General features: G+C 34.8%; 1 protein-coding gene across 1 annotated transcript in view; it reads left to right on the top strand.

Moving 5' to 3' along the window:
• CCDC178 (coiled-coil domain containing 178) overlaps positions 1–25,011 on the top strand; it is a 376,460-nt gene that overhangs the window by 77,791 nt on the left and 273,658 nt on the right. The gene's annotated exons all lie outside the window — the stretch shown is intronic.

Genomic DNA, 25,011 nt, shown 5'->3' with positions numbered 1-25,011 from the left:
TAGTTTCATTCTTCTGCATGTGGATGTCCAATTTTCCCAGCACCATTTATTGAAGAGACTGTCTTTTTTCCAGTGGATAGTCTTTCCTCCATTGTCGAATATTAGTTGACCATGAAGTTGAGGGTCCACTTCTGGATTCTCTATTCTGTTCCATTGATCTATATGTCTGTTTTTGTGCCAGTACCACACTGTCTTGATGACCACAGCTTTGCAATACAACCTGAAATCTGGCATTGTGATGCCCCCAGCTATGGTTTTCTTTTTTAAAATTCCCCTGGCTATTCGGGGTCTTTTCTGATTCCACACAAGTCTTAAAATAATTTGTTCTAACTCTCTGAAGAGAGTCCATGGTATTTTGATAGGGATTTCATTAAGCATGTAAATTGCCCTGGGTAACATTGACATTTTCAGAATATTAATTTTGCCAATCCATGAACATGGAATATTTTTCCATCTCTTTGTGACTTCCTCAATTTCTTTCAGAAGTGTTCTATAGTTTTTAGGGTATAGATCCTTTACCTCTTTAGTTAGGTTTATTCCTAGGTATCTTATGCTTTTAGGTGCAATTGTAAATGGGATTGACTCCTTAATTTCTCTTTCTTCAGTCTCATTGGTAGTGTATAGAAATGCCATTGATTTCTGGGCATTGATTTTGTATCCTGCCACACTGCCAAATTGCTGTATGAGTTCTAACAATCTTGGGGTGGAATCTTTTGGGTTTTCTTTTCTTTTTTTTTTCTTTTGGGTTTTCTATGTAGAGTATCATGTCATAGGCGACGAGGGAGAGTTTGACTTCTTCTTTGTCAATTTGAATGCCTTTAATGTCTTTTTGTTGTCTGATTGCTGAGGCTAGGACTTTCAGTACTATGTTGAATAGCAGTGGTGAGAGTGGACATCCCTGTCTTGTTCCTGATCTTAGGGGAAAGGATCCCAGTGCTTCCCCAATGAGAATAACATTTGCCATGGGTTTTTCGTAGATGGCTTTTAAGATGTTGAGGAATATTCTCTCTATCCCTACACTCTGAAGAGTTTTGATCAGGAATGGATGCTGTATTTTGTCAAATGCTTTCTCTGCATCTATTGAGAGGATCATATGGTTCTTGGTTTTTCTCTTGCTGATATGATGAATCACATTGATTGTTTTATGAGTGTTGAACCAGCCTTGTGTCCCCGGAATAAATCCTACTTGGTCATGGTGAATAATTTTCTTAATGTACTGTTGTATCCTATTGGCTTGTTGAATTTTTGCATCCGTGTTCATCAGGGATATTGGTCTATAATCCTCCTTTTTGGTGGGGTCTTTGGTTTGGAATTAAGGTGATTCTGACCTCATAGAACAAATTTGGAAGTACTCCATCCCTTTCTATCTTTCCAAACAGCTTTAGTAGAATAGTTATGGTTTCTTCTTTAAATGTTTGGTAGAATTCCCCAGGGAAGCCATCTGGCCCTGGACTTTTGTGTCTTGGGAGGTTTTTGATGACTGCTTCAATTTCCTCCCTGGTTATTGGCCTGTCCAGGTTTTTTATTTCTTCCTGTTCCAGTTTTGGTAGTTTGTGGCTTTCCAGGAATGTGTCTATTTCTTCTAGATTGCCTAATTTATTGACGTATAGCTTTTCATAATATGTTTTTAAAATCGTTTGTATTTCCTTGTTGTTGGTAGTGATCTCTCCTTTCTCATTCATTATTTTATTAATTTGAATCTTCTCTCTCTTATTTTTAATAAGGCTGGCTAATGGTTTATCTATCTTAATAATTCTTTCAAGGAACCAACCAACCAACTTTTGTTGATCTGTTCCACAGTTCTTCTGGTCTGGATTTCTTTGAGTTCTGCTCGAATCTTTATTAACTCTCTTCTGCTGGGTGTAGGATCTATTTGCTGTTTTTTCTCTAGCTCCTTTAGGTGTAAGGTTAGCTTTTGTATTTGAGTTCTTTCCAGTTTTTGGATGGATGCTTGTATTGCGATGTATTTCCCCCTCAGGACTGCTTTTGCTGTATCCCAAAGATTTTGAACAGTTGTATCTTCATTCTCATTAGTTTCCATGAATCTTTTTAATTCTTCCTTAATTTCCTGGTTGACCCTTTCATCTTTTAGCAAGATGGTCCTTAACCTCCACATGTTTGAAGTCCTTCCAAACTTCTTATTGTGATTTAGTTCTAATTTCAAGGCATTATGGTCTGAGAATATGCAGGGGATGATCCCAATCTTTTGGTATCGGTTAAGGCCTGATTTGTGACCCAGTATGTGGTCTATTCTGGAGAGAAAGTTCCATGTGCACTTGAGAAGAATGTGTATTCAGTTGAGTTTGGATGTAAAGTTCTGTAGATATCTGTGAAATCCATTGGTCCAGTGTATCATTTAAAGCTCTCATTTCTTTGGAGATGTTGTGCTTAGAAGACCTATTGAGTGTAGAAAATGCTAGATTGAAGTCACCAAGTATAAGTGTATTATTATCTAAGTATGTCTTAATTTTGGTTATTAATTGGTTGATATATTTGGCAGCTCCCACATTCAGGGCATATATATTGATGATTTTTAAGTCCTCTTGTTGGATAGATCCTTTGAGTATGAGATAGTGTCCCTCTTCATCTCTCACTACAGTCTTTGGGGTAGATTTTACTTTATCTGATATAAGGATGGCTACCCCTGCTTTCTTTTGAGGACCATTCGATTGGTAAATGGTTCTCCAGCCTTTTATTTTCAGGCTGTAGGTGTCCTTCTGTCTAAAATGAGTCTCTTGTAGACAGCAAATAGATGGGTCCTTTTTTATCCAGTCTGACACCCTGCGCCTTTTGATGGGGTCATTAAGCCCATTCACATTCAGAGTTACTATTGAAAGACATGAGTTTAGTGTCATCATGATATCTATTCAGTCCCTGTTTTTGTGGATTGTTCCATTGGACTTCTTCTTAAAGGGGAATTTTGAGAGTCCGCCTTAAAATTTCTTGCAGAGCTGGTTTGGAGGTTACATACTCTTTCAGTTCTGGCCTGTCTTGGAAGATCTTTATCTCTCCTTCCATTCTGAATGAGAGCCTTGCTGGATAAAAGTATTCTTGGTTGCATGTTTTTCTCATTTAGGACCCTGAATATATCCTGCCAGCCCTTTCTGGCCTGCCAGGTCTCTGTGGAGAGGTCTGCTGTTACCCTAATACTTATCCCCATAAAAGTCAGGGATTTCTTGTCTCTTGCTGCTTTAAGGATCTTCTCTTTATCTTTGGAATTTGCAAGCTTAACTATTAAATGTCGAGGTGTTGAATGGTTTTTATTGATTTTCGGGGGGATCCCTCTATTTCCTGGATCTGAATGCCTGTTTCCCTTCCCAGATTAGGAAAGTTTTCAGCTATGATTTGTTCAAATACATATTCTGGACCTCTGTCCTTTTCGGCGCCCTTGGGAACCCCAATTAAACGTAGGTTTTTCTTCCTCAGGCTTTCATTTATTTCCCTTAATCTATCCTTATGGTCTTTTAATTGTTTCTCCTTTTTCCTCAGTTTCCCTCTTTGCCATCAACTTGTCTTTTATCTCAGTCACTCATTCTTCCACCTCGTTAACCCTCGTCGTTAGGACTTCTAGTTTGGATTGCATCTCATTCAATTGATTTTTAATTTCTGCCTGGTTAGATCTAAATTCTGCAGTCATGAAGTCTCTTGAGTCCTTTAACCTTTTTTCTAGAGCCTCCAGTAGCTTTATAATAGTACTTCTGAATTGGCTTTCTGATATTGAATTGTAATCCAAATTTTGTAACTCTGTGGGAGTGAGAACTGTTTCTGATTCTTTCTTTTGAGGTGAGGTTTTTCCTTCTAGTCATTTTGCTCAGTACAGAGTGGCCAAAAACAAGTTGTATTGGGAAAAGGAGAGAGAGGAGCGAAAGAAGGAAAGAAAAGAGAAAAAGAAAAAGGAAACAAGAAAAAAAGAGAAGAAAAAGAAAGAAAAAAAAAGGGTGGGGGAAGCAAACAGAAATCAAAAAGAAAAAAACAAAACAAAACCACAACAACAACAACAAAAAACACGGGGGAGTATCCTCTGATTCTGTATACTGTAAGTCCCTTGACTTCCCCTGGAACTTTCCAGTGCTGCTTGGTCAATAATTTGTTTTTCCCCCTGTCCGTCTAGCTGGTCTTCTGGGGGAGGCGCCTGTTGTGCTGATTTTCAGGTGTTAGACTTGGGGGAGCTGCTCTGCCCCCTGCCTAGTGCAGGGCTCAGTGGGGGTTGTTTACCCCGTAAGGCCCCAGTAGGAACAATCACAGTGGTGGTGGCCAGCTCTGGAGCCCTGGATTCAGCTCCCGCAGTAGCTACAGAGCTCTCAGCCTGCAGGGCCTGGAGGCTCCGGGGGCGGGGCCGCTGATCTGCTCAGCTGGGGGCAGGAGCGTCCTTGCGGTCCTGGGCCCTCCCAGCCTTTGCCTGTCCTGGGGGGAGGCTGGATCCTGGGCTGTGTCCCCCGTGCCCTGTGCTCCCCAGCCTATGCTGTTGGAATCGCACTCCCAGCCGGGCAGCCCCCTCTGCGGAGCCGCCGCCCGAGCCCCTCCGAGCTGCTCCGGGTTCCGCCGTGCGCGCTGCAGCCCTTAGGGAGCTCGGCGCACTCTCCCTGGGGTGCAGGTGTCTATTAGTGTCCCCGGGAGCCCGAGGGCATCCCCGCCCTCCTGGTTCCTGCTCCAATTCCCCGGGAGGCCTTTCCGCGGGAAGGTTGGTGCAGCTCCTGCTCCTCCGGGACGGGGCTCTCCTGTCCTGGGGACACTCGCCCCGGCCTCAGCCCGGCTCCTCGCGGGGCCCCTCCCCCTTGGAGGCCTTTTGTTCCTTTATTTATTTTTCCCCGTCTTCCTACCTTGATAGAAGCGCGAACACTTCTCACTGTAGCAGTCCAGCTGGTCTCTCTTTAAATCTCAGGCCGAATTCGTAGATTTTCAGGATGATTTGAAGGTTTTCTAGGTAATTTGGTGGGGACAGGTGACTTGGGGACCCTACACTTCCACCTTCTTGCCCCTCCTCCTAAAATATGCTTAATCACGCTCTGGCTGTCCTTCAATTAATTCTTCCTAGCTACTACTAGTTTTCTTAGCACAGAAACCTACAGATTTTCTTGCTTTCTTTTTCTATTTCAATCTTCATATTCAACATGTTAAGAAAAAACTGTTCCACATGCTAATCTCGTTTTATCTGTCTCACTACTCCACCAGCACCCTGGTACAAGCTTACAGTGACTTCCAAAGCTAGTTTACTGCAGTCATTATGCTCCCTTTCTAAACTATTATCTACACTGTTAAGTTCTTCTGTCTGTTTCTCTCTCTCTCTCCCTCCGTCCTTCCCTCCGTCCCTCCCTCCCTCCCTCTGTCTTTATTTATTTGCTTTCTTTTTTTTTTTTTTTCTCTTTCATCTCTTTCTTTTTAACAGAAGTATGGTTGTTTTCTCTCCATACTTACATTAATGTTAACAGGAATAAAGGTACAGAATGCCTCCGTAACTTCTCCTTCAAGGCCCCTGAATAGGCAGACATGCTTGCCTCTGAAGTCTAATATCACACATGGTTTGCCCTTATTTCTAGGTCCAAATACAATGGCCTTACTGCATCTTCTCCCATTTACCATATATTCTCCGCCCATATTGCATTTTGGCTATGTTCTACTATATTCTATCTACATTTGCTATATGCTACTTCCATTTATTTTTCCTGTTCCCTCTATCCAGCATTTATCCTTAATTTAAAAACCGTTTAGGAGTCAGTTCTGAGAAACTTTTCATTGACTGTCCAGTTAAATCCAATTTGTTTACTATATGTGTGTGTGTGTGTGGCACACCTACTTTTCACATTCATTTTCTTTTTGTCATATTTGCAATTTTGTGGGTATGAATATTTGACTCTTGTTCATTTCCTTCAATAAATGAGAATATCTGTGAGGGAAGACATAAGCCACGGCCATATTTTCTTCATCAATGTATCTGCATCATCGGGCATAGTACCTGATACATACTATACTATCCATTGAAGGGAGGAAAAGAGGAAAGAAGAGAGAAGATTAATGATGATATTTCATGATTGTATACGAAGATGGTTAAAATTTCTTAGTGAGCATTGTATCTTCAGAAATAATAGAATTAAACATTTATAAGATTTATCTGTATGTTGAAAATACTTTTTAAAAGAGAACAAAAGAAACATTGTTTTCCAAAAGATAACTTAAATTTGTACGTATTAATATTACTGCATTTTATTAAGAGAACCAGAGGAGAGAAAAAGAAAATCTGAAGCTAAGGAGAAGACTCCTCTAAAAGAAAGGAAGACAGAGTGAGTGAGGTTAGCATGCATTAGATTATCCCACACTAACAAGCAATCACCCCATCTTAATGATATACAAAAGTTTATAATTTTTTCACTTGCATTGAAACTTAGCTGCATCAATGCTTCATTTTATTTCTACTTCTTAGATTCAGGGTGAAGGATCATATCCTTCCATGGCACATTGCTCTGGTAAGTATAAATAAATTCATTAGTGAGATCACTTGATGGTTCTTACAGTTTCCCCCAGAAGATGATAAGTGTTTCTTCTGCTCATACTCCATTGAATGAAGCAAGTCATATGGCCAATCCTGGTGTCCACAAGGTGGGAAATCTAATCCTCTTAAAAAGAGAGTGCATAACTGAGAACACAGATAAAATCTATCACTTAATAGTGGGAATGTAGCCCTGGCTATAGGAAAGGAATTCCATCATATGCATCGTACTTGACCAATTAATACCTTAGATGCCACTTAATTACCTAACTTTCCCTTCAAGTTTTTTACTTAAAATTTTTTTAAAAAAGGATAATTTTAAGAGCAGATTATGTAGTACTCAGTGGAGAATTAATGAAATATTAGTGAAATGAAAGATGAAGGGATATACAGGAAAGAAAAATGTCGGGAACCTAGGTAGTTCAATGGTTGAGCGTCTGTCTTTGGCTCAAGTCATGATTCCAGGGTTTTGGGATTGAGTCCTGCATCAGGCTCCCCATTGGGAGCCTGCCTCTTTCTCTGCCTATGTCTCTGCCTCTCTGTGTCTCTCATGAATAAATAAATAAAGTCTTGAATGAAAGAAAGAAAGAAAGAAGGAAGGAAGGAAAGAAAGAAAGAAAGAAAGAAAGAAAGAAAGAAAGAAGGAAAAAAATCAAGTCTACCACATTTTTAAGTGATGTTCCAAAGGAAGAGAAGATTAAAAAAAAAAAGTAATATTTGAGGGGATAATCATCAGTCATATATGGCAAGTATTTCTTACATTCTTAAATGATAAGTCTCTTACTCTCAATTATTGACAGGTATCTCAGTAGGTAGGTAGGTAGATAGATGCAAACGTAATTATTCATTTCCAAATGTTATTTATTTTTCTTCCAAACCTTTTAAGTCATTTTATGATTCCTTGTTTAAGCTTACTTGTTGCTTCTACAACATAGTACAAATAGTTTTTATAGTTATTATTTTATTTACATGTAATAATTCAAATATGTGTAGTCTTTGTCATCTACTTTTGCATCTTATTCTCCTAACTCATGCTTTTGCTATTTTTTTTTTTTTGTCGTTGTGCTTTTGGCTATTTTTATTGTGCATTGTCCATTTTCTTCTGGAAACTATTAGTGGAAAATCTTTCAGCCCTAAGATAAAATTGAGTTAATCATTTGCAATCTTGTATGTATTAGAGGGGTTCTCTTTTTCAGTTTGTCCTTGGATATGCCCAATAACTTTTTTCATTTCATGAGCCATCATATTCAAAGCTCCATTTTATCAAAATTTCCAGTGTTTTCAAAACAAAAGCATCTTCTGTGACCTTTTTTTGGACTCTGGCTATTGTTATAGAAAATAAAATACAAAAAAGTGTAAAAACTTAAAATCATTTCAGGAAATAGAGGTAATTATATTAGTATATTACTTATTTTTTAAAAATTCATAATGAAACTAATTGTTCTGCTTTTATTCCCATAATGATATAATAGAATTTTTGTTGCATTGTTATACAGATTTCAAATATATTACTTAAATATCTGTACAAAAGGCTGTTACATGGGTGGGCCTTGATTTTTCCATAATTATTCTAACATTTATGTTTAGGTTTTTTATTTATGACTTACAAATATTGTTGTGACTTTTTTCAGAAATTTTTCTTAGCATCATTGCCTTTTAAAATTTAAACTAGATTTATAAAAGATTTGCTCTAATACTTTTAAATTCCTATTACTTTTCCAAAGAATAAAATACATTCCTAATACCTTTCTAAGCCTACTTTCCAGAAAGATGGTATCATTTATTGAAGCTGAACAGTATGTAAGCATGGTCTGTGATGTACCTGTGCTAACACTGAGTGGTACAGTTTCTAAAAAATCTGTTCCAACTTGATAAGTGAAAAAATGTGTTCTCAATATTGTTTCAAACTCCATTTCTTTGATCACTAATTAGGTGGAATACTTATGTATCCTCTCTTGAATTCTGCTTTTTCTATAGAATTCTTGAGGGGGGCTTCCAAGAAGAAATAAAGAACTTAGGATCCAGAGAGGAAAGTACCTTTTCTAAATTTCTATAGTTTAACACCACTGGCATTTGAAACCTGATTTTCTATGTTCAGATTCAGTTGTTATTTTTTTTTAACCTTATCTCATTTTTTTTTTTTTACAATTTAATCTGACTTCAATTTAATGTTTAGTGGATGTTCAAATACACTTGACATATTAGTCCAATAATAACAATCCCAGATAGATAGTAGTCTTAACATTAAAATAGAAATTATCTTAGTGTACAGTTAAGATTGTTTTGAGTTCCCACTTTGACTTTGTGGCTAAAGCTTAAAGCAAGTGCTTGATCTGATTTCTGTGTCTGTCTCTGTGTGCATGTGTGTGTGTGTGCGTGCACACGTGTTTTTATGTGGCAGGCAGGTAAGGACAAACATTGAGGGTAGGGAACTAAGTTTTAGATAACACATCATTCCAAAGGATTTAGACTCTGATGAAGACTTTGGAAAGCCACTAAAGAAGCCAGATGGTCAGATTTCTCTTCTAAAGGTACCACTTTGATGGTAATTAGATGAGTTAAGGTTTGAGTAGCTGGTTTAATAGTGGTACCAGATATTAAAATGAAAAATGTATGGAGGAAGAAAGGTTGGAGGGAAGATGTTTGTTTTGGAATTGTGTACAGCATGATTCAAGTGTAAGTGTCTAGATTTCACTTTTGATGCATAGGTCTGAAATTGAGGGAAGATGTTCATGGTGATGGAAGCTAGATGTTAAATGCAGAAGTGCTTTAAATTGGCAAGCAAACATTTTTATGTTTACCACTTCATTTACTTCTTAGAAATTAGAATTTTCATGAATTAGAAATTTTGTGGGATAAATTATAACATCAAATCATGTATAAATATAGGTCATGATCCCGGGGTTCTGGGATGAAGCCCACACTGGGTTCCCTACTCAGGGGGGAGTCTGCTTCTCTCTCTCCCTGCCCCCTGCTTGTGTTCTATCTCTCACTCAAATAAATAAATAAATTTTTTTTAAAAAGAAATATTATTAATGGCCTCTATAGATTCTATCCACTAACAAAAACTACTTTCTCATTCATTAGAAAATGAAACCTAAATTCAACAATAGGCAAATATAAAATAGGAAACTAATGTGAAGAAAACTCTTAAATATAATTTATTAAACATTCATTAAAATGTGCTTTATTATTTATTTTTTAAAAATATTTTTCCAGATTTGGTGAAATATAATTGAGAAATGAAAATTGTATGTATTTAAGGTGTACAAATGATGTGTTTTTAATTAAGACTTTATTTTTTTAAGAGCAGGTAAGGTCACAGTAGAATTGAGGAGAAGATATAGAGACTTCCCATATGCCTCCTGCTCCTACATATGCATAGCCTCTACTATTATCAACATCTTTTACCACAATGGTACATTTGGTACAATTGATGAACCTACACTTACAGAACATAGTCACCCGAAGTCCATAGTTTACATCAGAGTTAACTCTTAGTGTTTTACATTCTATAGGTTTGGACAAATGTATGATGACATATATCTACCATAATGGTATTTTACAGCATATTTTCATTGCCCTGAAGTCCTCTGTATTGTCTACTCATTCCCTCATCCCTCCCATCCAAACTCTGAACATCACTGATCTTTTTATTGTCTATATAGTTTTGCCTTTTCCAGAATGACATATAGTTGAAATCATATAATATGTAGCCTTTGCAATTGGATTCTTTTACTTACTAATATGCATTAAAATTCCTCCATGTCATTCATTTCTTTTTATCATTGAATAGTATCAATGATAAATTGATGTATGTAAATGTATGTAGATGTACCACAGTTTAGTATCCATTTACCTACTGAAGATCATCTTGGTTGCTTCCAAGTTTGGGCAATTTTAAATAAAGCTGCTATAAATATTGGTGTGCAAATTTTATGTGGGCAAAAGTCAGCTCCTTTTGTATGCTTTGGATATCAGGTCTTCACCAGATGTGTCTTTTACAAATATTTTCTCCCAGTCTGTGGCTTGTTTTCTCAATTTTTTGACCATGGGTTTTACAGAGCCAAAGGTTTTAATTTTAATAAAGTCTAGCTTATCAATTATTTCTTTCATTTCTTTCTAACAAAAGAAATTTATACCCAAGCTCATCTAGTTTTTATCCTATGTTATTTCCAGGGATTTTATAGTTTGCATTTTATATTTAGGTCTGTGATCCATTTTGAATTAATTTTTGTGAAAGATATAAGGTCTCTGTCTAGCTTCATTTTTTTTATGTAGATGTCCAGTTGTTCCAACGCTACTTGTTGAAAAGTTGATCTTTGCTGCACTGTCTTGCTTTTGCTTCTTTGTCAAAGATCATTTGACTATTTCTGTGGGTCTATTTCTGGGCTATTTATTCCTTTGGATTGATATATTTGTCTGCTCTTTCACTGTTAAATCCCACTATCTTAATTACTATAGCTTTATAGTAGGTCTTGAAATATAATTGCCAGGTGAAACTAACCTTACTTTTTAAGTGATTCATGATCATAAACAGCTCTATGCTGTATTTAAACAAGAAAAAGATTAAATATTTATTAAACTGTGTAGTGCTGGCCAAAATATAGGTAGCTAGATAATTGAAACATTACTAGATATGAACAATAGTTAATAAGTAAGATTTAAATTTTTTTCTTTTGAGAGAGAGAGTGAGTGAGAGGGAAGAGAGGGAGAGAGAGAATCTCAAGCAGGCTCCATGCCCAACCCAGAGCCCAATGTGTGACATGATCTCATGACCCCGAGCCAAAACCAAGACCTGAATGGACAGAGTTCAGCTACATAGAACAACTTGGGTGAATCTTGTAATCATAGAGCTGAAAACAAGAGCTGAATGAACAGAATTCAGCTACATGGAACAACTTAGGTGAATCTTGTAATCATTATATTGAGCAAAAAAAGGCATAGTGATAGTGTACACAATATGATCCTGTTAAAAAACTGACAAATTTTCATGATGGTGATAGACATCAGGATTGTAGCTCTTATTTGGTAGCAGTCACTGGGGAAGCTCACACAGGAGTTTCTGCTGAAAATGTTCAGTTTTTTCTGTCTCAATGAAGGCATTACTGGTATATTCACAGTGAAATGTAATATGCTGTATTCTTTGATTTGCACACTCCTCTTTATAAAAGTTCTGCTTCAATAAAATGTTATGCTTAAAAACACATTAAATTAATAAAATGTTAATTCAGTCCAACAAAAAATGCATTCAATAATTTATTAATCTATTATTGAATTCACATTACATGCATAAAATTTCTTTCTCTCTCTCTGTATATATATATATAGGAAAGTTCCTACTTTCAGTGAACCCCCAAGGTAATAATTATTATAGAAGCTAAACTTTCTTAGCAGCCTAATAAGTATGATTAGAAACGCAGGAATGGCTTTAGCTAGCGGAAATTCTGGAGCTGCTGCTCATTTTAGGCAGTAGTGACTGATTACCTGTGATTTCTTTCCCCCACTCATTTCTGTGTTTTTATAGAAGTACTCTGCCTTCTATAATGATCTCAGATTTATTTAATTATTTTTTCTCTTAGAAATAGGATAGCCTTGGTGATGTTTTACACGTAGAATAGAAAAAGATAAAATGTACACTTTTTGCATGGCTGCACACCCACTGCCTTATAAATGCTTGCAGGTAGGACCTGTCTATATTTTCCCCTATTATTGAATCCTGAAGGACTAATCTAGTCACTAATATAAAGATACATTGTTGATGTGCATTAAATATTTGTTGAATGGCATTTTTGGTACAAAATATTCATTTGTTAGACAGTGTCCATTATAAGAGATAGAGAAAATAATATAAAGTTCAATTGTTTTTATTATTTCATGGTTAACATCAGCAATAGTTTCATAGATCTTTATTTTTACCCTATGCAGTGATTTTATAATTTCATAATTATGTCCAATAGACTAATATTATAACTTTATGTTTATGACTAACTTTATAACCAAGGATTATACTTAAAGAAAATGTAGACCTAAAAATCAAATGTATGTTTATGAGTGTGTATGTGTTTGTGTATGTGTGTGTTTGTGTGTCCTGAACATTTGCTTTATATGAAATGCCGTTTTAGTGCTGGGGATATCATTTAAATTTATATTCTCCTAAATAGATAATAAACATGTAAAATGATAAATTTTTAAAAATTCAGTCATATTTTTGAGAGGAAGAAAAAACTGGATAATGTGCTAGAATGACAGAGCCAACGAGGAGTTGGGAGCTCTGCTTTACTAAGAATCTTTAGGAATACCCTCTCTAAGAAGAAACATTTGAATTGAGACTTGAATGAAGGAGGCGTGCCAGCTTTGAGCTGATCCAGGGAAGAGCTTGCCAAATAGATGGAATGGAACATGCAAAAGTCCTGTGATGGAACCAGAATGGAGGCCAGTGATTCCGGAAAATTCTACATGGGTACTGTAATTTCAGGAGATAAATGTTGGCAAGGCAAACAGGGCCCAGATACTGCAAGCCCATAAGTGGGCTGTGATAAAGGAGTATAGATGAAAAAATTGAATGCATTTAAAGCATCTTACATTATATTTTAGCAAGAGCTGCTGAGCAGCTTAGTGAAAGATAGACTTTAGTGCATAAAGGAGGGATGACAACTTTTTTGGTAATCCAGAAAAATTAGAATAATGATCACATCGGTCAAGGTTTTTTTTTTCAATAAAAATGGTAATAGCTGATTTCACATATAAATTTTGGAGGAAGTGCCAACCAGAACTTTTGATAGATGGAATATAAAATGTGAGGGGAAAAATGATTAGGGTGTTTGCTGAGGTAACAAGGGCTTGAAGAAAGTATGAGGAGGATGTTGGAGAAGATATAATTATGTCTCTTTGGGCCATATTAAATTTCAGATTCTTATGAGCTCTTTAAATGGAAATGATAAGTACCAATTAGATACATAAGTCTATAGCACAGAGATGAGGAAGACACACAGTTTGAGTCAAAAAATTAAGCAAAGGGACAGGATAAAATGTCTAAAAGAGTATGTGGATGAAACAGTAATGAGAATTTACATTTCCTGCAACACTGACAATAGAGAATGTAAGAAACTTATAAGTGGAGCATAAATAGGATATATATTCTTTAAATGCCTTGTTGGGCATATGGGGAAGTAAAGGAAATCCTCAGGGGGCCAAAGCAAAGCAAACTGAACAATTACATTAAATTTTTAATTGATACTTGGCTGTCCTGAAAATATGAATTGAAGAGTAATTTTGCTGATCTTGGTAAACAGGGTAATTAAATTTTAATGTTTTCAAATATAGGCCATGAGCTATAGATCTGTGCAAGTAAGGGAGCTGGATAACATAAATGCATTTGAATGGGTAGAGCAGAAAAGAAATATACCCAGAAGCAAAGGCGAAGACAAGAAACTATGTTTGCCTACACCTGGAAGTTGGGTAGGGAAAAACAAGTGAGAACAGTTTTTTTTTTTTCACAATTGTTTAATATTTCCATTTATGTGTACCATCTAGGTGACCTTGTAAGACCCAATCTTGAAATTATTTTAAGAAATGATCTTACTTTGATAAATATTCTGTAGAGAAATAAGTTGGCAGAGGCTACACAAGATTTTCTTCAGTAAAGTAAGGCTTTTAAATATAAAATGTAAAACAATAGGGAAAAGTCCAACATGAATAAGAGCAGAAATAATCACAGTATATTTACACCCCCAATAATTTCAAATGATCATAATGGAATAAATCTGCTGAAGTAAGTTTAAAATATTTAAAGGGAACAAAAAAAAACCTATCAAAAACAGTTCAGGGAGGTTTAAAAAAGAACTTATCAAAACTTGAAGCTTAAAACTGGAATCCATTTTGATTAAGGATTTTATTAATTAGATAGCATATGCTGCTAGGAGGGTAGCAGAAGAATCAGTGTACTTGGAAACATAAAGAAGAATGCAGAATGCAGCACAGGGAGCAAAGGAGACAAAATATGTGGAAGAAATATTAAGAATTATGGAGAACAGAATGAGAAAGGAGAAAATGGGAAAGAAATATTCAGAAAGACAACAACAGATAATAGTGCATAAGTTTTAAAGCTTAAATCTTTAAATTCAGGCATTATAATAAATCCCAAAGAAGATAAACTCAGAAAGAAAACTTTAATTTTCTTTATATTACCGGTTACTCATATTGGAAGGAAAAGTTGGAGACATGTATTTTATCAAACAAATGCATTCTACTGTGATAATATCTGCAAACCACTTTCCTGCCTCTTTACATTTAAGTGGTAAATGGTACTTCCTCTTTAAGGCCCATGCCTCTTTTTCTGCTCTTGGTCTTAATCCCTTTTGCCCTGTTCAGGATGTAGTTTTATTCTTATCACTTCTATTTTTGACATCTTCCTTCATTACTTTTTTCCTTCAGCCTATATTCATAATTAACCCTCTTCCAAACTAAAATGAAAGCCTTGCCCTCATTCTAGTTGTATTTTAGGCAATTGCATGGTATTTCTTTTACATTCCTATTAAAATTTTCACATAATTAGCAATATTTCCTATATTATTAACAGTATTTGCTTGACTATTAATCACTCTTTGATACAAAATAGTCTGGCTTTTCAAACTCCCATGCTACCAAAATTTGTCTCACTGAAGTTAAAAACAAAAAATAAAAACCATCTCCCTTTCTAAATCCACTGGATGCTTTTAGGGTTATTGCATGTTTTTTTTTTCCTCCATATGAACCAAGCATTTGTGTCTGTGCCCTCTCTGATGGTATCCCTTTCTGAGATTCAGCATGTCACTCCCTTCGTTCTCCCTTTAACTCTGAAGCTGTTCTCTCTAGGAATACTACAGGGGCTTGTTTATCTCTACTTGCCTCTAATAGGTTAGCTCAGGGTTCTAACAGCAGCCCATTTACATCCTTGTTCTCAATTCCAGAAATTTTATCTACTCTCGTTATCTTAACATATGTCATATTTTTCTTTACTTTTTAATCTATATCCACATCTTTTATTTCTCCTGATAGTATCATTTTGACTATCTCCTCTCTCCTCCAACGTCACATCTTGACACCATTACCCACCAAGTTCCTTGTTTTAGGTATCATCCTTGTTTTAGGTATCATCCTCTATGACTCTCCACTATTTTCTTTTAATTTATTCATGACTGACAGAGAGAGAGAGAGAGGCAGAGACACAGGCAGAGGGAGAAGCAGGCTCCATGCAGGAAGCCCGACATGGGACTCGATCATGGGTCTCCAGGATCACACCCTGGGCCGAAGGCAGTGCTAAACCGCTGGGCCACTGGAGCTGCCCTAGGACACTCCACTATTGCCAGCATCTTACCAACATCTTTAAGTCTGCCTTATAAATGGTGCTTTCCTTTCTGTCTGTTTTAATTACCAATTAAATAAATCATTGCTCTAATTGTTTCTTAATTGGAATACTAAAATAGGCTTCCAACTGGTCTACCTTACACCAAGGTTGAGCCCTCAGATCCTGATATACAGCATTACCCTTGCAAATTATTTACAAAGGATGAAATGTTATTTATTTTCAGCATCTTAAAGTTTCAGAGTCTCCCTACCAACTATAGCATAGTCCAAGCTCCCAGACTGATGTATTAGACACTTTAATCTGTTAACCTATACAACTTCAGACTCCTCTTGTACCACTTTCCATGATTTCCATGTGCTAGCCTATAAAAAGCTAGTATAGCCAAACTTATATTGTTTTAAGCTTTAATCTTTTTTTGTAGTATTTATCTGATTGAAATTCCCCTCCTTTTCCTTCCCTTTCCTCCTTTGCCTCTTTTTCTGGCTTTTAAAAAAATACATGATTAATTGATCATTCATACAATAGATCAGACATTAACTCTTCCCAGGTACTTTCCCTGTTGGTAATTTATTTATTTTCCCCTGTCCCCCAAAACAAAGTGATATTAAGTGCTTCTTCTGTTTCCTCTATTGTTGTACTTATGATTGCACTGAGATCTGTTTTTGCATGTGTCTTTTATCCTTAATGAGAATATAAATTGGAAAGCTTAGTTTTAATTCATATCCCAATCGCCTAGCATAGCACTTGATATGCAGTCAATGTTCATAAGTATTCATTTAACTAACCTCCTCTGATTCCATACACTTTTCTCTCCGACTTGTCATATTATGTACAGTTACTGTTGGTTTGTTTGTGTTTCCTCTTAGCTAAGCTTCTTGCCTTTAGGCATTGTGTGTGTTTGTGTCTTTGTGCTTGTCTGTGTTTTTTTCAGTAGGTGTTAAATAAATCACATAATGAACTAATGAAAGCTAAATATAAAAGTTATCCTTATTTCTTTCTTTCCGTTAGTATCTCTGTGCTCCTATTCTCTCTGTTGTATGCTTGTTCTGATGTCACCTGTGATGTCTCATTTTTCTCCAAAGTATTATTAATGGTTATTTACCTTTTTTATTTGTCTTTTTTTCTCTCATTTTCTTCCATTTCATTCAACCAGATGGCACTGTAATAAAGATCCATACAGTTACATACTTATTAACAAAAACCTATTCATTAAATCATTTGTGTATGTTATTCAACATGTATAGTATAGCATATATATTATTCTCAATGTATTTAAACCTAATCTTTATAGCATCTCTAATGGGAGTTATTATTAAGGAAATTTTACAGATAAAGAAATTGTGTATGAAGCTACCTCCCCCATATTACATAAAGGACAATCAGAATCTGATTGTGGGTATATCTAAATCCATAATTTATGTTTTTTTCTCAGAAATACTTTCTATCTCCACTGGCAAGGCTTAATTCCTATCTCTGACATGTTAGAGCAGACTATCGACATGACATTTACTACTTCAAAAAAAAAAAAAATTAAAAGCCTGCTACTTTAATTCTCCACCTCTATCTGGCTATATCCATTGCTTTCTCAGAAGAGCTCTGTTTTTCTTACTCTTTACTTTTTTCCTTTTTATTCTCCCATTTACCTGAATCACCTTCCCCTTACTCCCAGCTTCTTTTTTCCATAAATCTAAAAATAATAACTTTTTAAGCAAATCACTGACACACATCTATTAAACACTCATGAAAATTCCCCAAATTTCGACTGATATATGCTAAGATTCCACTACTTGGAATTTCTCTGTTTGATTGCATTTCCAACTGCTACACTATTTGAATAAAGTACATAATTCAGTATATGATTATATATTGTATATTGTTCATATATAGTTCATTTTTAAAATGGCTACATTAAAAGATAGATGCCATATTTCTTAACAGACTTTGTTCATGACTGCATACAAATATTTGCAAGACCTTTTGGTGATAACAATGATATGTAATTGTTTACCTTGTAGTACAATGTATAATTAGTAATTTTGTCTTTCAATAAGTAAGCATCTTTTATTAATGGACCTTTTACATTTGGGACATTTGACTTGAGCAAGAAACTTTACTTGATTGCTTGTTCACATGATAGGCAGGCCTCAGGAGCTTAAGTCAAAGACAACTTGTTTAAGATGATTTGAAATTGATTAACTTGTATTTAGTTTGCTTGAAGTTAACTGTGTGGTAGGAATTTCTATATAGTAATTTTCTTACTTTCAGGCTCTGTAAAATATTACTCCTAGTGCTATACTGTACCTCAAGCAAGACAATGCCATTGTAACTGCCGTGATCCAAAGATGGGGTTGATAATCGAGGGAAATGAGCAAAAAAGCTATTGAACACCATAAAGACATACTAGTATATTTTATGAAATGTGTTTATCAAGAGTTAACAGGATAGTGATTTATTTGTAGAGATAGCAATTAGAATATTATTGAAGTTGTTAAATAGCCTGGAATACTTAGAATGAATCCAGAGGGTACTGTGTTTTTCATACTCGCTTAGCTATATCTTACCAGCCTATTAATTTCAGTTACTTCAGAGGAGTATGGAATATGATTTTTTCAGCGTTTAACAGCACACATTTCAATGAATATTCTTAAACTATTTTGCTTTTATTTTATTTTTCACTGTTTCAGCTATTGAAAGAGAAAACGCTACATTCAAAAGCATTTGACTTTTAACTACTCACCAATATTTTAACCTACTTTAGACATTGATTTAAGGAATTAAAATATTACAAATAAATTGCTCTTATTATTTCTATTCTCTGTCTTTCTCAGAGGCAATCAAAATCTGAATTTGGTCTGTATTCAGTAAATTCAAAAACTTAGATTCTCAATTTTTAGATCTCCACATTTCCAACAGTCATTTCTTCCAGCTCATACCAACCACCTTCTCTTACAATTGTACCCCTACATCTTATCATTGCATTAAGGGAGTTACTTCCCAGTTTCAATTTTTAGAATCCTGATCTCAATTTTAAGAATCCAGTCTCTCAAAGCTGACACCTCTCTTTGCAGCTTACCTATTCTATTATTACCCTCACTCCAACAATTATTCGACACTTCAAGATGACCAGTCTATTATCCCTACTAATTTTTTATATCCCACCATCTTGTCCGTTAATATCTGACCAAAATAAGCATTCATTTAAATAACCTTCAAATTTAATTTCTGTGACTTGAAAAGCTCTATCATTGAACTAAAGCAGGATCCGAACAGCTGAATGTGGCTAAAGTAAAACACAATAGTGTTAATCTTACCATGGGTGGATCCTGTTTTGGTGGGCCTGAAATGTTATATAATGTGAGGTCTCTTCATGAAGTATACAAGATTGTGAGTACCGGGTTCCCACAACCAATTCAATGCCGCTTTACAAGGATAAATTATGTTTAAAAAAAAAGAGAAAATATTCTTAATATATTTTTATTAAAATATCTTATTTTTACAAACCTTGTAAAAAACGTGTGACCTTGTGAAAACACTGTTAAAGATGCTCAAAGGACTTTACAAGGGGTTTGGTCGGTTAGAGGCCCTCATATTTAAGCTTCCTTAGCACTATGATAAATTTGCTCCTGAATTGAACTTGAATTCTATGACTACTAATCTCAGGTGACATCCACTACTACCAAAAAATTTTTGGATGATACAGTTTTTCTGACAACTATTTCACATTTTATCACTCTCTCCATTCCTAATACCCATATCACCCCCTTTTTAAAGCTAATAATCTTCCCAGATAATTAATAGAGATCATAGGTGCAATCAAATGAAAATGACCTCTTTTTTTGCTAGCCTGTTTGCATCTTTCTGCATACTCTGTGTTCCCCTCTGTTAACATCTAATAACAGGAGCAGCTCTTACATAAGAGTTACCATCACCCACACACTTGCCAAGTGGATGCCATTTACCCTTTTTAAAAAGATTTTATTCATTTATTTGAGAAAGAAAGAGCATGAGCTGGGAAAGGGGGCACAGAGGGAAAGAGAGCAGTGATCTCAAGATCCTGACATCATGTCAGGATCATAATACATAATACATAATACAGACACTTAACCAACTGAGTAACCCAGGCACCCCTGGATGCCATTTACTCTTACACACTTGGGGCTTTGCAAGTACAATTCCTCTTTCCTGTGAGTTATTATTATTTCTCTCTAATAGCATATGAAAATTGCATAATATTACTCATCTTAGAAGCAAACACAAGATAAAAATAGAGCCCTGAATCCCAGCTCTGCCCTTCTATTCTTTATAGCAAATCTTAAGTAAAGTGCCCATTCCCGTTTCCATGAACTCACATTCCGTTTTCTATTCAATCCATTCAAACAAGGATTTTCTCAAAGTATTATATTCTAGATCCAAAGTAATTTTTTCTTATTAATTTAAAAATACTTTATGATTTATTTAGATTTTAAAAATTATATATACTTAAAGTTTACATCATGATGATTTTATATACATAGTGAAATGATTACTATAGTCAACCTAATTAACATACCATCTCTTTACGTAGTTATCTTTGTGTGTGTCTCTGTGTGTTTGTGTGATGAAAGCACCTGCAATCTACTCTCTTAGCAAACTTCTAGTATTTAATACAAGAGTAAACTCTGGTCATCATGTGCCTTAAATCTCTAAACTTATCCAATCATTCGTTTGATTTTGCGTGATCATACATTTGATGGCATTTGGATATCATTTATTCGTAAGTAATCTGTTTTTTTTTTTTTCTCCCTGGGAACTTCAGAATTGTCTCTTCATATTTTGGAGTACTTAAATTTCACCATTCCATGCCTAGGGGTATGTGTGTTTCTCTGTGTGTAATACATCTAGTTTAACATTATGTAGGACTTTTCATTTTAATGACCCATGTTGATTTTCAGTACTGGAAATTTTTTGGATATGGTTTTATTACATACACCTCCTCTCTATTTAATTTTTTTCAGCTTAAGTATAATTGACAAAATTGTATATATGTGAAGTATAAAATATGATTATTTGACATACCTATACTTTGTGAAATAATTACTACCCATCAATCACCTTACATAGTTACTATTTGTTCTTTTGTGGTGAATATGCTTTAAGGTCTATACTCTTAGAAAATTTCAAGTATGCAACACAATATAACTCTAGTTGCCATACTGTATAGTAGATTCTCCAAGATTATTCGTCTTACAACTGAAGGCTTACACCTTTAATCACTCTTCCATTCCTGTCACCTCTCAGCCCTTGGTAACCACCATCTACTCTCTGTTTTTATGAATTAGTTTTTTTTAAAGATTTTATTTATTTATTCATGAGAGACGCACACAGTGAGAGAGAGAGAGAGAGGGAGGGAGGGAGGGAGGGAGGGAGGGAGGGAGGGAGGGAGGAAGGTAGAGAGAGAAGAACAGACACAGGCAGAGGGAGAAGCAGGCTCCATGCAGGGAGTCTGACGTGGGACTGGATCCCGGTTGTCCAGGATCACACTCTGGGCTGAAGGCGGCACCAAACCGTTGAGCCACCCGGGCTGCCCTATGAATTAGTTTTTATTGTTGTTTTAGATTTCACATATAATGAGATCATATAACATTTGTCTTTCACTATCTAGCTTATGTGACTGGGCATACTGTCCTCTAGGTCCATCCATTTTGTTGCAAATGACAGTATTTCATTGTTCCTCATGACTGAATAATATTCCATATTTATATGGAATTTTCTTTATTTATATATCCATTGACAGACACTTAGGTTGTTTCCATATCTTGGCTATTATGAATAATGCTACAGTGAACATAGGAATGCAGATATCTCTTCAAGTAACTGATATTGTTTCTTCAGCTATATACACAGAAATGCAAATGTTGGATCATAATGGCAGCTCTATTTTTAATTTTGTGAAGAACTCCTAGGTTGTTTCCATAATGAATGTACCAACTTATGATCCCATCAGCAGTATACAAGAATTCCCTTTTCTCCACATTCTTGCAAGAATTTGCTGTGTCTTTTTGATAAAAGCCATCCTAACTGATGAGAGGTGATATTTTTTGAGTTGCATTTCTTTGGTGATTAATGATGTTGAGCACCTTTCTCACATACTTGTTGGCCATTTTTGTGTCTTTGGAAAATGTCTTTTCAGGTCCTTTGCCCATTCTTAATTGAGTTATTTGGCTTTTACCTACCAAGTTATATAAATTACTTATATATTATGGATATTAACATCTTATCACATAAATGTTTTGAAATATATTTTCTCTCATTAAGTAGGTTGGCTTTTCAATTTATTTAGTTTTGTTTTTTGTTTCTGTTTGGTTTGGTTTGGTTTCTGCTTTATAGAAGCTTTTTAATTTGACATAGTTACCCTTGTTGATTTTTACTTTATTTCCTGTGCTGTGTTTCCTGTGCTTAATTCATTCCTGTGAAATGAATTAAGTATTTACTTAAATAAATACTTAATTTATTATTAATTATTAAATTATAATTTATAAATAATATATTCATATTTATTAAGTATTTAAATCATTTCAATTTAATTTTTGTACATGGTATAAGATAGTGGTCTGGTTTCATTCTTTTGCATGTGACTATCCAGTTTTCCCAACACCATATATTGAAGAGATGATTTTTTCCCCATTGTGTGTTGCTGGCATCCTTGTCAAATGTTTTTTTTAGGCTCTTCATTCTGTTTTATTGATATATGTGTCTGTTTTTTTTTATGCTAGTACCATCCTGTTTCTTTGATTACTATAGCTTTATAATATTATGTGAAGTAAAGAAGTGTGATACCTCCAGCTTTGTTCTTTTTCTAGATTGCTTTGGCTTTGGGGGGTCTTTTATGGCTTTGTGCAAATGTTAGGTTATTTTTTTTCTGTATCTGTGAAAAATACCCCTGGAGTTTTGATAGAGATTCATTAAATCTCTAGATTGCTTTGGATCATATAGACATTTTAAACATTTTTAATTGCTCTAATCCATAAACACAGGATATATTCCACATCTTTGTCTTCCTTAATTTCTTTCATCGGTGTCTTATGTACAATGTCAGTGTATAGATCTTTCATATCCTTGGTTAAATTTATCTATGTATTATTTTTCATGCTATTGTAAGTGAGGTTTTATTTTTTTCAGATAGTTCATTGTTAGTATATATAAATACAACAGATATTTATATATTGATTTTGTATTCTGTAAATTTACTGAATTTATGTATTAATTCTAACAGTTTTTTGGTGGAGATTTTAGGGTTCTGTCTATATAAGATCATGTCATCTGCAAACAGAAAATTTTAATGATTCCTTTCTGATTTGGATATATTTTATTTCTTTTCTTGCTTAATTAAATGTCCTAAGATTTCCAAAACTGTGTTGCAAAGATATAGTAAGAGGGGGCGGGAACCTTTGGCTTGTTCCTGATCTTAGAGGAAAAACCTTCATTTTTTTTATGCTGAGTGTGTTGATATATCTGTGGGCTTGTCATACGTGGCCTTTATTATGTTGAAATACGGTCCCTTTATATACAATATTTTGAGAGTTTTTTAATCATAAATGGATGTTGAATTGTGTTTCTGCTTCTTTTGAGATGATCATATTTTTATCCTTAATTCCACCAAAGTGGTGTATCACATTTACTGAATTGCATATTTGAACCATCCTAACACCCCAGGGATAAAATAAAGCCTACTTGATAATGGTGTATGATCCTATTCATTTGTTGTTGAATTCAGATTGCTAAGATTTTGTTGAAGATTTTTGCATCTATATTGATCAGGGATATTGGCCTGTAATATTCTTTTCTTGTAATGTCCTTGTCTGGCTTTGGTATCCAGGTAATGCTGGCCCCATAAATTGATTTTGGAAGTTTTCCCTCATCCTAATTTTTTTGGAAATGTTGAGAACAGTTGGCATTAATTCTTCTTTAAATGTTTGGTAGAATTCACCAGTAAAGCCATCAGGTTGGGTCTTTTTTAATTAGGAGTTTTTGATCACTCACTCAGTTTTCTTATTCATTGGTGACCTGTTCAGATTGTTTATTTTCTCAGGATTCAGTCTGGTAGATTATGTGTTTCTAGGAATGCATTTCTTCTGGGGTATCCAATTTGTTGGCATAAAATTGTTTATAGTAGTTTCTTTGAACATTTGTATTCCTATGTTATCACTTGTAACATGGCCCTTTCATTTCTGATTTTATTTATTTGAGTTTTCTTTCTCTATCTTTTTAATGTATTTAAAGGTTTGTTGGTTTTTATATTTTTTTTAAAACATGTTTTTCTGTTAGTAATCTTTTCTATGGCTTTTGGTTTATTGCACTTGTTTCTCCTCTGATTGTTATTTCTTTTCTTTTAACTTTGGGCTGAGTTTGTTCTTAATTTTTTAGTTCTTTGAAAGTTAGGTGATTTGAGATCTTTTTTTCTTAACGTAGGCATTTATTATTAACTTCCCTTTTAGAACTGTTTTTGTATGTTGTGTTTCAATTTTTTAAAATTTCTTCTTTACTTATTGGTTGAGTTTTTGGTCTCTGAGTCTTTTCTTCCCAATGCTGTAGTTCCTAGCTTTGTATAAACCTATAGTTTTCATCAGTAAGTTGGTTATTTTGCCAACAAGTACAACTGACGTAAACCCCTGCTGTGATACAGTGAGCCTTACTTGAGTAACACCTCCGGTAGAATACCTTCAGTTAGTTTCTTGTTGATTCTGTACTTTTGCCTTGTTTCCTAGTTTTAATTTCTGTTCTATAGAGATGCCTACCTCATTTGTGAAAATAACTATGTCTTATTTGTTTTTCTTCTTATCTTGTATGCCTCGGTGATATGTATCTGGAAGAAGATGATATCCAATCTAACATCTTACTTTTTTCCTCTATTAACTCTTTCTCCTTAGCTGTTGGTTTTCTTTTTTGAAAGTTTTCTTTTAGCTACTGGTCTTCTTTTGTTAAGTTTTGCTTCTGTCTTTCATAGACTGGATTTTTCTCATATTTAGTTATTCTTAAAGAGTCATGTTAAATAGGATTAGAAGGGATGGATTGATATAGAAGGGATGAATGCTCTGAAAGCTGAGCATTTGAGGGCCCCAAGCCTTTCTTTCTTTTTTTTAAAGATTTTATTTATTTATTAATGAGAGACAGAGAGAGAGAGAGAGAGAGAGAAAGGCAG

This window comes from Vulpes lagopus, chromosome 1 (assembly GCF_018345385.1).
Source record: "Vulpes lagopus strain Blue_001 chromosome 1, ASM1834538v1, whole genome shotgun sequence".
NCBI lineage: Eukaryota > Metazoa > Chordata > Mammalia > Carnivora > Canidae > Vulpes > Vulpes lagopus.
This window is presented reverse-complemented; position numbering and strand designations above follow the sequence as displayed.